Raw genomic sequence first — 9360 nt, 5'->3', positions numbered from 1 at the left:
CCCCAAGCACCTAATCTAGAAAGCTCACCCAGCACCATGCCTTTCTCACACTAAGCTGGGGTGTTAGAATGGCTTTTCAGGACCAAAATTGGATTAACACTTGATCAACAGTGTAGACTTCTGGGTCAACCAGAAACAGGAATGTGAGTGGGAGTGGGGGTCAGTGGGCCAGAATCTCCCTTGAACTGATTCAGCTTCCATGATACCTTGGAAGAAAGGGGTGGTCTAAATTGAGGGACTAAAGATTTTCGGTCACTGAAAATGACCAGCCCCAATCATAAAACAAAATGGACAGTATCTATCATGGTTCCTTCTGAGGGTCATTAACAAGTGAAATAAGGAATAAATAAACCATTATTAAGACAATGAACATACTCTCAACTTCTTTGCTTTTATTTTTTTCAAAGTTTCTTTTTCATTTGGAGATATCAGGGAGGTTGCTGAAACACAAAAATCTAAGTGCAGGCGGGGGAAAACAATGAAGACATCATAACAAACCAGAACTTTGGTGTTCAAAGCGCCTTCAGACAAATGACTAACAGATATTTAAGTCATGAAAATCAGATCAAACATAAAAGGCAAAAGTAATGAATAACTACACATTTTGGGTGATTGTATGTAGTCTCAGATTTTTCCAAGAAAGTTCTGAAGCCCTCTCAGAAAAGGTGATTTTCCGGTTGAAACCTGAAGAAATTAACCAGGTGTGTATGGGGTGGGGAAGGGTGTTGCCCAGCACGTGGGAGGGTGCGTGTGGGTGGGGGTGGAAAAGAGAGCAAAACTGCCCCTCCCTTTATTCTTCAGAATTAATTATGTTAATATTGGGTTTCAGGAAAACTCCAGAATTTGGAAACTCCAAATTCCTTCTAAGCCAAGTTTTAGGGTGTGGTACTTTTTTGCTTGATTATGACAAAATTTTCTGAGTTTACCCTGAGACAAAGGTTACTTAGTTACTTAGTTACTTTAGTCTCCTTCGGAAGAGGGAGGGGAAGGGATGAAAGTACCCTCTGGATATTTGCCGTTAGCTGCAGAGTCATTTAGACTGTGGGAAATAGAGAGTTGTCTGTTTCCGACTGCAGTGCTCAGGGGCCCTTTGAATCCTGATTCAAGGATGGCCTATCATTCCTTCAATGGTTTTGAGGTTAAAATCTATGGCTTTACCCTCAACCTCAGGAAAACTGCAGCTTCCCCCAAATCAGTTATGGGCATTTCTTAATCTGGATGCCCCCTGCCATTCGGCTGAGTCACTGAGATCCCTGTACCAGCCCAACCTTCAGGGCCACAGAGCCCAGCTGGCCAGAGCTGGGACACTCCGCAGCCCCCAGCAGTGATGAAACCTTGAGTGGGTCACTTTGAATTGGAACAGGATCCTGTGGGGCCCTCCCTGGTGCAAATACTTGCTGGGTCCTTGTTTGTAGGAGATAATAGGCTTCATTCAGCCTCCTTGACCTTCCCTGAGTTCCAAAGGGCAGATTCAAACAGTTGCAAATCAGGGAAGGGAGGGGATGCAGAAACAAGGGACGAACAGTCAAGAAACAATAGTGCAGTGTTTAAAGCAGGGTCCTGGTTCCTCCTCAAGGGATATACGTAACAATATCTCTGAGCTCTTCTGCAGGAACTAAGGCCCCCACCCAGGTGGAGGATGGTGACTTCAGGCTGAGCACAAGAGTCCTGGAACACGGCCCTCTGACTTCACCACCAACCAATCAGAAGAAAGTCACACACCTGCAGCCCTCACCCCAAATTTTACCTATAAAACTTCTCCCTGGAAACCATCAGAGTTCGGGGTTTTCGAGTATGAGCCACCCTGTCCTCCATGCTTGGCCCTGCAATAAACCTTTTCCTGCTCTAAATTCATCATTTCAGTTTGGCCTGACTGTGTGACAGGCACACGAACTCTTATTTGGTAAAAATTTATTTCAGCTGAAGGAACTAAATGATCTAAAATATAATTTGGGGGTGTTCCCCGTGTGTCAGGACCATTTTAAATATTTTTTGTCACTATGCCAAGAAGCCATAATGACTGCAAATAAAGCTGTTTAATGTTGGGCCCGCCGACGTCCTTCAGTGTCTGACGACCCCCATTCCGGGCTCTCAGAGATCTGCCTGTGATCCCTCAACAGATAACGTACATTCTTTACTGGGTGTATTTCCTCTAAGAAACCAATAGCTCTAGGTAATGCCTAATCTCACAATAACCCAGGTTGGCCTGTTTCAACCCACCTTATCAGAGTCATAAACCTCACCGCCCTTCAGGAACACTGAACTTCTTACCTCACCTACAACCAATCAGATTTGTGCACAAGCCAATCAGGCACTTTGTGACCCGATCTTATAAAAGACCCCAACAACCAACCCTCGAGGCTCACACAAGGCACCTCTTGTCTGTGTGGCTCGCTGTTGTCTATGGCGACACACCCCTAATAAACTCTATTTTCATTCTTTGTCTTTGGTAAATTCTTTTGCCACCCCCGACAGAGGGCCTATTACAAGTTATACTTGGATTTTCAACTGTGCAGAGGGTTGGCACCCCTACCCACCACGTTATTCATCTAATGGAAGAGAAGGGTTATTTTAGTCAAGACTGTTTATGCAAATGCCCCTCTCCATCTCTGGTGATCAGACTTGCTCTCCTGTTCCTGGGACGGGGTCAGAGGGGCACCTTCACAAAGGGAAACGTGCGCCCTGCTTTTAGGCGGATGAGGGAGGACAGAGAGCTCTTCCTGCATCTGTTGATTCTCAGTTGCCTTCAACTCAAAATCATCCTTATACCAATTCTCCTTAAGTCGTGTTTTCAGGTGGCGTATCCTGATCCCTTCGATCTCATCTCCATCACCGGTGCGGGAGCCAGTCGGATGGGATGTGAAAAGTGTTTTCCCCGCTTGTTCTGGGACTTTGGTAAAGTTATTTAAAATTCTCCAAGCCTCAGAACCCTCATCTGTAAAAATGGAAATACAAATAGCACCTACTTCATAGACTTAATGAAAATATAATGAGTTACTGTGTGTAAGGAGCTTAAAATAATGCCTGAGGACGATTTAGCACTAAATAAGCCTTAACGGCAATCACCAGGCTGCTGGCCTGCTGAGCGTCAGTGAGTAACAGCTTCCCTTGGCTGTTACAAATGCAGGCTACCTTTAATTTCTGTTAGCTGTTCAAAGCTCCTAGGAGTGTGGCAGTGAGACGCAATGGGAAAAACTTCAAACGTTGACAGTAGCTCGAGAATCTGTAGAAGGTGTGCGTCCCATCCGGTCCCTCCTCAGGCTGGCATCCTTCATGCTTCCTGCTGCTCTGACATTCAAACTCAAGCCCATGACTTTGGCTACAAGGTCCGGAGTGGCCTGGGAGGGGTAGCAGCGTATGTTACCTCAAAATATGCTACTTTGCCATTTTGACTCTTTTGCGCTGGAGGCACCTGAAAAACAGCAGGTGCAGGGAGAAGCTTTCTCTCAACTCTCCTTAACTGTCTGAAGACATATCCTCCAAAAGAAGCTGAATCGTCATAAATCTCCTCCCTGGCGTTTCATCAGCAAAAGGGGAAGATGGACTTATCACAGGAGAGGAGACAGAAGTCATTGTCACACCCAGACAAACTGCCACAAACCGTCCTACCTCCCATCTATACTTCCAAGGGACCAGTCCCCTTTCTAAAATTTGTTTACTCCTCCTAAGAGGCCTACCTCCCCCACCCTTTCCCAATTAAGGTGACATTTAATCCTGAATTCTAAGCCACCTCTTTGAGTTACTCATTTTTGCTGGGTATCTCGCATGTATACATGTTAATGTTTTTCTCTTGTTAATCTGTCTTTATTACAGACATCTCAGCTAAGAACTCAGAAGAGTAGAGGGAAATTCATCTTTCCTCCCTCTTCTTGGCTCATTACACATTCTCTTCTCTTCTTTTTCCCTGCCCTAGACTCTGAACACTCTGAGCCCCTCTTCCACGTCCTTGTCACCATTGCAGGCCAGTTCTCTTTTGTGAATTGTTTCATTTCTGTTGCCTCCACAGACTATAAATTCAATGACTGCATGTGCTGGAAATTCATCAACTCTGAATATCCAGCATCTGGCACAGCTCCTAGCATTCTAGAATCACTCAAAAAATATGTGTGGCATGAATGAAAGAATATTAGTGACCGAGGAAGTCATCGGAGAACATTCATTCCCATGATGCAGGACTAGTTGGAGCTGCTTCGTCAGTACCTTGGTGAGAAGGCATTGGCAAACTACACATAGTAACAGTTGCTACCATTCACTGAAGGCCCATTCACTCAACTGACCGAGCACCTGCTGTGGGCAAAACCCCGGACTTGGCAGTGGGTCACAGCAATGAACACGACAGCCAGGAAGCCCTGCCCTCAGAAAGCACCAGGCACAGCTGCTCTAATCATTTTGTTGTAAGGAGAATTTAGGGGTTCAAATGAGTTTGCAATATTTAGTACCATGGTCAATGGCTATGGAATGTTTTGTTCCTTTTTCTCCTAATCCCGAGTCACTGAGCTGACGATATTGCCCAGGAAGTGGGTGACTGCACCCTTAGCGTGGTGCTTGAGGAATGAATTAATGAGAGCAAAGTGTGTTTTAACGATCTGTGATGAAAGCATGTAAAAGTGAAATCTGCTTCTTCTCTTTTCCCTCTCTTACGGCTAACAGCTGTGACCAATTTTATTTTTGTTACCAGGATCACTGTACATTTGCCTTTGCCCGGTTTCCGTGTCTGAAGCCCTCAGTGACTGATGGGGAGTAGAAGGGCACTGGACGGTGCAAGAAGTCCGGAAGTTTAGCATGGAACAAGGTTCCGGGGATCACAGAGAAAGGACTACATTGAGATTCAAGATCAGAAGGAAGAATCTGAGGTAACCCCACTCCCGGGCATATGTCCAGGGTAAAATATAATTTGAAAAGACACATGTACCCCACCTTGGTTTACAGTCGCCTTCTCCACCCCAATTCCCCTCACCACCAGGTTAACATGCTCTCCCCAGTTCCTCCTCCAAGTTGCCTGAACTACTTCTTGCCAACAACCTGCACCTGTTATAAATGATCCACATTCGCATCTCCTCCCTCCTTCTCACTAGCCTCCCAAAGCTGTGTTTCCTCCTGTTCTGAATAGTCCTCTCCATTTCCTTCCTGATTAGACTTACTTCTCCCCTCACATGGTCAGTTTATGTAAGCCCTCACCCCACCCTCATGCACACACTTTATTTTTAATCTTTCTCTGCTACATTCTTCCTCTTAATACTGTAAAAATTCTCAGATCTGTCCCAGTTTTAAAGTCCTCTGCTTTATTGGTATTCCTCCCCCATGATCAAAGCTCTCGAAAGAATTGCCCATGTTCGCTATCTCTACTTCTCTTTTACTCTTCTACCGACTGCTGGTTGGATCTCACCATCAGCACTCTGAAAGTTCTCTTATCAAAAGCAACAAAAATCAGGGGGAGGGTGTAGCTCAGTGTTTGAGCACGTGCTTAGCATGCACAAGGTCCTGGGTTCAATCCCCAGCACTTCCATTAAGAAATAAATAAATAAACCTATTACCCCTCCCTAATTTTTTTTTAATTAAAAAAAAAAGCAACAAAAATCTACTTTTCTTTACTCTTTTCTTGACTTTCTGGAAACTTTTTCTTCCTTGCTTGTTTATTGACCTAGTTTTCTGTCACCTGTGATTTCCCCCACAAGAGTTTCTAGGGCTGATGTTTTTGAGGACATCCCACCTGCGGAGATGCTGCCTGAATGAGTGGTCAGTCCTCAACAGTCTACACTGCTTCTGCTGTCACCCTTCTAAAATGCAAGTCTGTGACTTCTGGTGGTTGGTCTACTGTGACCAAGGGGTGTGTGTGGGGGGGGGGGCAATGGTTTGAAGGCTCTGCACCAACTAGAAATCCAAACTCCTTGGCGTGTTATTGATGACCCTCCAAGACAGTGCTCTTTCCTCCGTCTCCATCTTTTCTGTGTCAATAGCAATACTCCCAGTGAAGCACACAGTGAGTCGCAGCCCTGCTGAGCTCCTGCTGTTTGCCTGTCCATGCTTTTTTCTTTTTGTTCCAGATGCTCCCTCTGTTAAAAGGACTGTGATTTAGGAAGTTGTTCCTAGCAGGACCTGACAGTGTTCATTTCCTGTATGCTCCTAGGTGATGCTGGCGCAGCTTGTTCCAGATCTTACTTCTCGTAGCCTAGAACTTCTTTTTTCTAAAAGTAATTTATCTAAATCAGTCACAGAAGGTCAAGTACTGCATGGTTCCACTCATATAAGAAATCTAGAAGAGTCAAACACACAGAAGCAGAGTACAATGGTGGTTGCCAAGGGCCAAGGGAATTGGGAAATAGAGAGTTGCTATTCAGTGGGTATAGTTTCAACTGTGCAGGGTGATTAAGTTCTAGAGATCCACAGCACAATACTGTGCTTATACAACACTGTCCTATACACTTAAAATTCAAGGAGGTTGGATCTCATGTTAACTGTTCTTAACACAAAATAAATGAATGCAGCAGCCCTATATTCAATAGCCAAGCCATGGAAACGACTTAAATGGCCATCAACAGATGACTGGATAAAGAAACTGTGGTATATTTACACAACTGAATACTACTCAGCCATAAAAAAGAATAAAATAATGCCATTTGCAGCAGCATGGATGGACCTGAGAGTGTCATTCTAAGTGAAGTAAACCAGAAAGAGAAAAAAATACCATATATCACTCATATGTGGAATCTAAAAAAAGAAAAAAGAAGACACTAATGAACTTACCTACAAAACAGAAACAGACCCACAGACATAGTAAACAATCTTATGGTTACTGGGGGGAAAGGAGGTGGGAAGGGGTAAACTGGGAGTTTGAGATTTGCAAATATTAACTACTATATATAGAAATAGATAAAAAACAAATTTCGTCTGTATAGCATGGGAAACTATATTGAACATCTTGCAGTAACCCTTAATGACAAAGAACATGAAAGTATGACTGAAACATTATGCTGTACACCAGAAATGCTGACACACTGTAATGGACTATACTTCAATAATTTAAAAAAAAAAAAAGAATGAGTGAATAAATAAATAAATAAACTGATTTACCTTTTATTTCTGGTGCCTAAAATCTCTTGGCCTAGTAGTTTCTGCCACTCAAATGACTTCAATGGAAAATATGTGCCTATGTGAGAAATTTGGGGATGGGAAGTAGGGGATGGAGATAGACAGCCACAAAGTGAAGCAGGATAATGTAGCAGCAGGTTGACTTGATGTCTATTCACATCTCTTACTTTCTTTTATTATAGGACAGATACAAGTATGCCAGAGAATATTTATAAACCACAAAGAAAAAAATAGCATTTCCCATAATCTCACTACTCAGTATAATTCCATGATTTATTCATTCAGCTATTCACAGAGCATCTAGCCTGCAGCAGGCATCGTGCAGGCTGTCAGAGACATAGCTACAAACATGATTGACACAGTCCATGACTGGATGGAGTCTACCCTCTAGAGCAGGAGTCAGAAAACTGTGGCCCACAGGCCAAATGCAGCTCGCTGCCTGTTCTGATGAACGTAGTTTCACTAGAACATAGCTATGCCCATTCATTTACATCTTTTCTGTGGCTGGTTTTATGCTATAACAGCACAATCAAATAGTTGCCTCAATTTAGTAGTACCAACAGAGACCACATGGACCCCAAATCCTAAACTATTCACCATTTGGCCTGTTGCAGGGAAAGTTTGCAAACTCCTGTTCTAAATGTGATTGAGAACACAATTTTCCACACAAAAGGCTTTTTGTTAGGTTATCCTTAGGAATTTAACAATTTGAACTATTTAAAAATTCTTTTTCTAATTGTTATTTGTGTATAGAAATACATGTGATTTTTGTAATTGACTTTGTAGTCAGTAAATTTTTTAATTCACTTAAAAATTCTAATCATTTATGTGATGATTATTGAGGTATCACTATACAGTTATGTCATACACAAATAATATATTGATTTTTTCCCTTCTAATCTTTATACCTTTCATTTCTAATCTATTGCACTAGCTAGAATCCCCAATACATGTTAAATGAAATACTGGAAACCAGTATCTTGCATCTTTCCTCATCTCAAGTGGAAAGCTTTATTTTTTTAAATAATTTTCATGGAATTACCTTCATATATTCAAGGTATCTATATTCTTGGAGTTATTTTTTCTCTAAATACTTTTAAATAGTTTTTGTTACATTTTATAACTTAATCTTTTTACTTAACATATAATAAGCATTTAAAAATATTATGTAATTATTCTTCTGTAACGTCTTAATACCTACATGATATTCCACCATATGCTTAGAACTTAATTCATTTAATCAATCTCCTAGGATTTTTCTATTATTTCTCAGTCTGAGAAACTAATTACCTTTCTGTTCTCATTTTCCACAATGACTTCTACTTACAGATGTACGTATGAGAGGCTGTTCTAGGCACTACCTGGACTACTTCCGCTAACTTCTCAGGAAGTTTGTAGTTTAGTTAGAAGACACACAGGGGAGAGCGTGGGCAAAGGGCTGAGGGAGGCTGGACTTGGCATGTTTGGGAACAGAAAGGAGCTGGGATAAATGATGAGATGAGCCCCGAGAGGCAGGCAGGACTGATCACCCGGGCTGAAAGCCATGGTAAGAATTTGGGATTTTATTTCGAGAGCAATGGAGAAGCAGGTAAATGACATACAATTCTTAGTTTTAAGAAGCCCTCTGGCTGATTTTACAATCATCAGCTCTCTGTAAGGGTTCACCTTGTGACCCCTACCTGACCATTAGAATAATCAGCAGAAATGTTACCAGTCCTTTCAACCACCACCCCTCATCTCCAGGTTAGTGTCAAAACATTTCGGCGCAGCCCAATGACACACTTCTCACTTTAAATCATTGAACGAAGTGTAGAAATTTACTGACAATTTTTCTGGGATAAAGAGGAGGGGTTTACACTATACATCACAGCAAAGACTGAAAAATCTTTTAGTATTCACCTCCTGACTCCAAAGTCCCACTACGAACAATGGCCCAAGTACTTTTCTCATAAAAAAATGAAGACTTCCACCTCTCTCCTTACCACCCTCTTCCTCTCACCCCACCCTCAGTTCTCTCCGTATTCATTATCTCTTTAATGGCGGAATCATCTTGTCATCTTGTGGTTTCATCTTTGTCATTCTTGATTTGTTTTGTCTAGGAAGAAGGGGAGACAGAGGACAAGGATGTGCTGGGGAGGATAGCAATGACTTCTGGTTTGCCCTGGACAATAATTCATCTTAAATTAGTGCCTGTGTGGCCATTCACTTTTTAAAAGTATAAACATGTTATATTCTTCAGTTTTAAAATTTATCTGATAACACTGTCACAAA

General features: G+C 42.3%; 1 long non-coding RNA gene across 1 annotated transcript; it reads left to right on the top strand.

Moving 5' to 3' along the window:
• The first annotated feature begins 376 nt into the window (after positions 1-376).
• LOC140688614 (uncharacterized) lies at positions 377-1850 on the top strand. The gene is made up of 2 exons (XR_012063313.1): positions 377-701; positions 1613-1850. It is a non-coding gene; the product is annotated as an uncharacterized lncRNA (long non-coding RNA).
• Positions 1851-9360: the final 7510 nt, after the last annotated feature.

The sequence above is a fragment of the Vicugna pacos genome, chromosome 23, assembly GCF_048564905.1.
Source record: "Vicugna pacos chromosome 23, VicPac4, whole genome shotgun sequence".
NCBI lineage: Eukaryota > Metazoa > Chordata > Mammalia > Artiodactyla > Camelidae > Vicugna > Vicugna pacos.
Note: the sequence above shows the minus strand (reverse complement) of the source record. Positions and strands in the feature narration are given on the sequence as shown.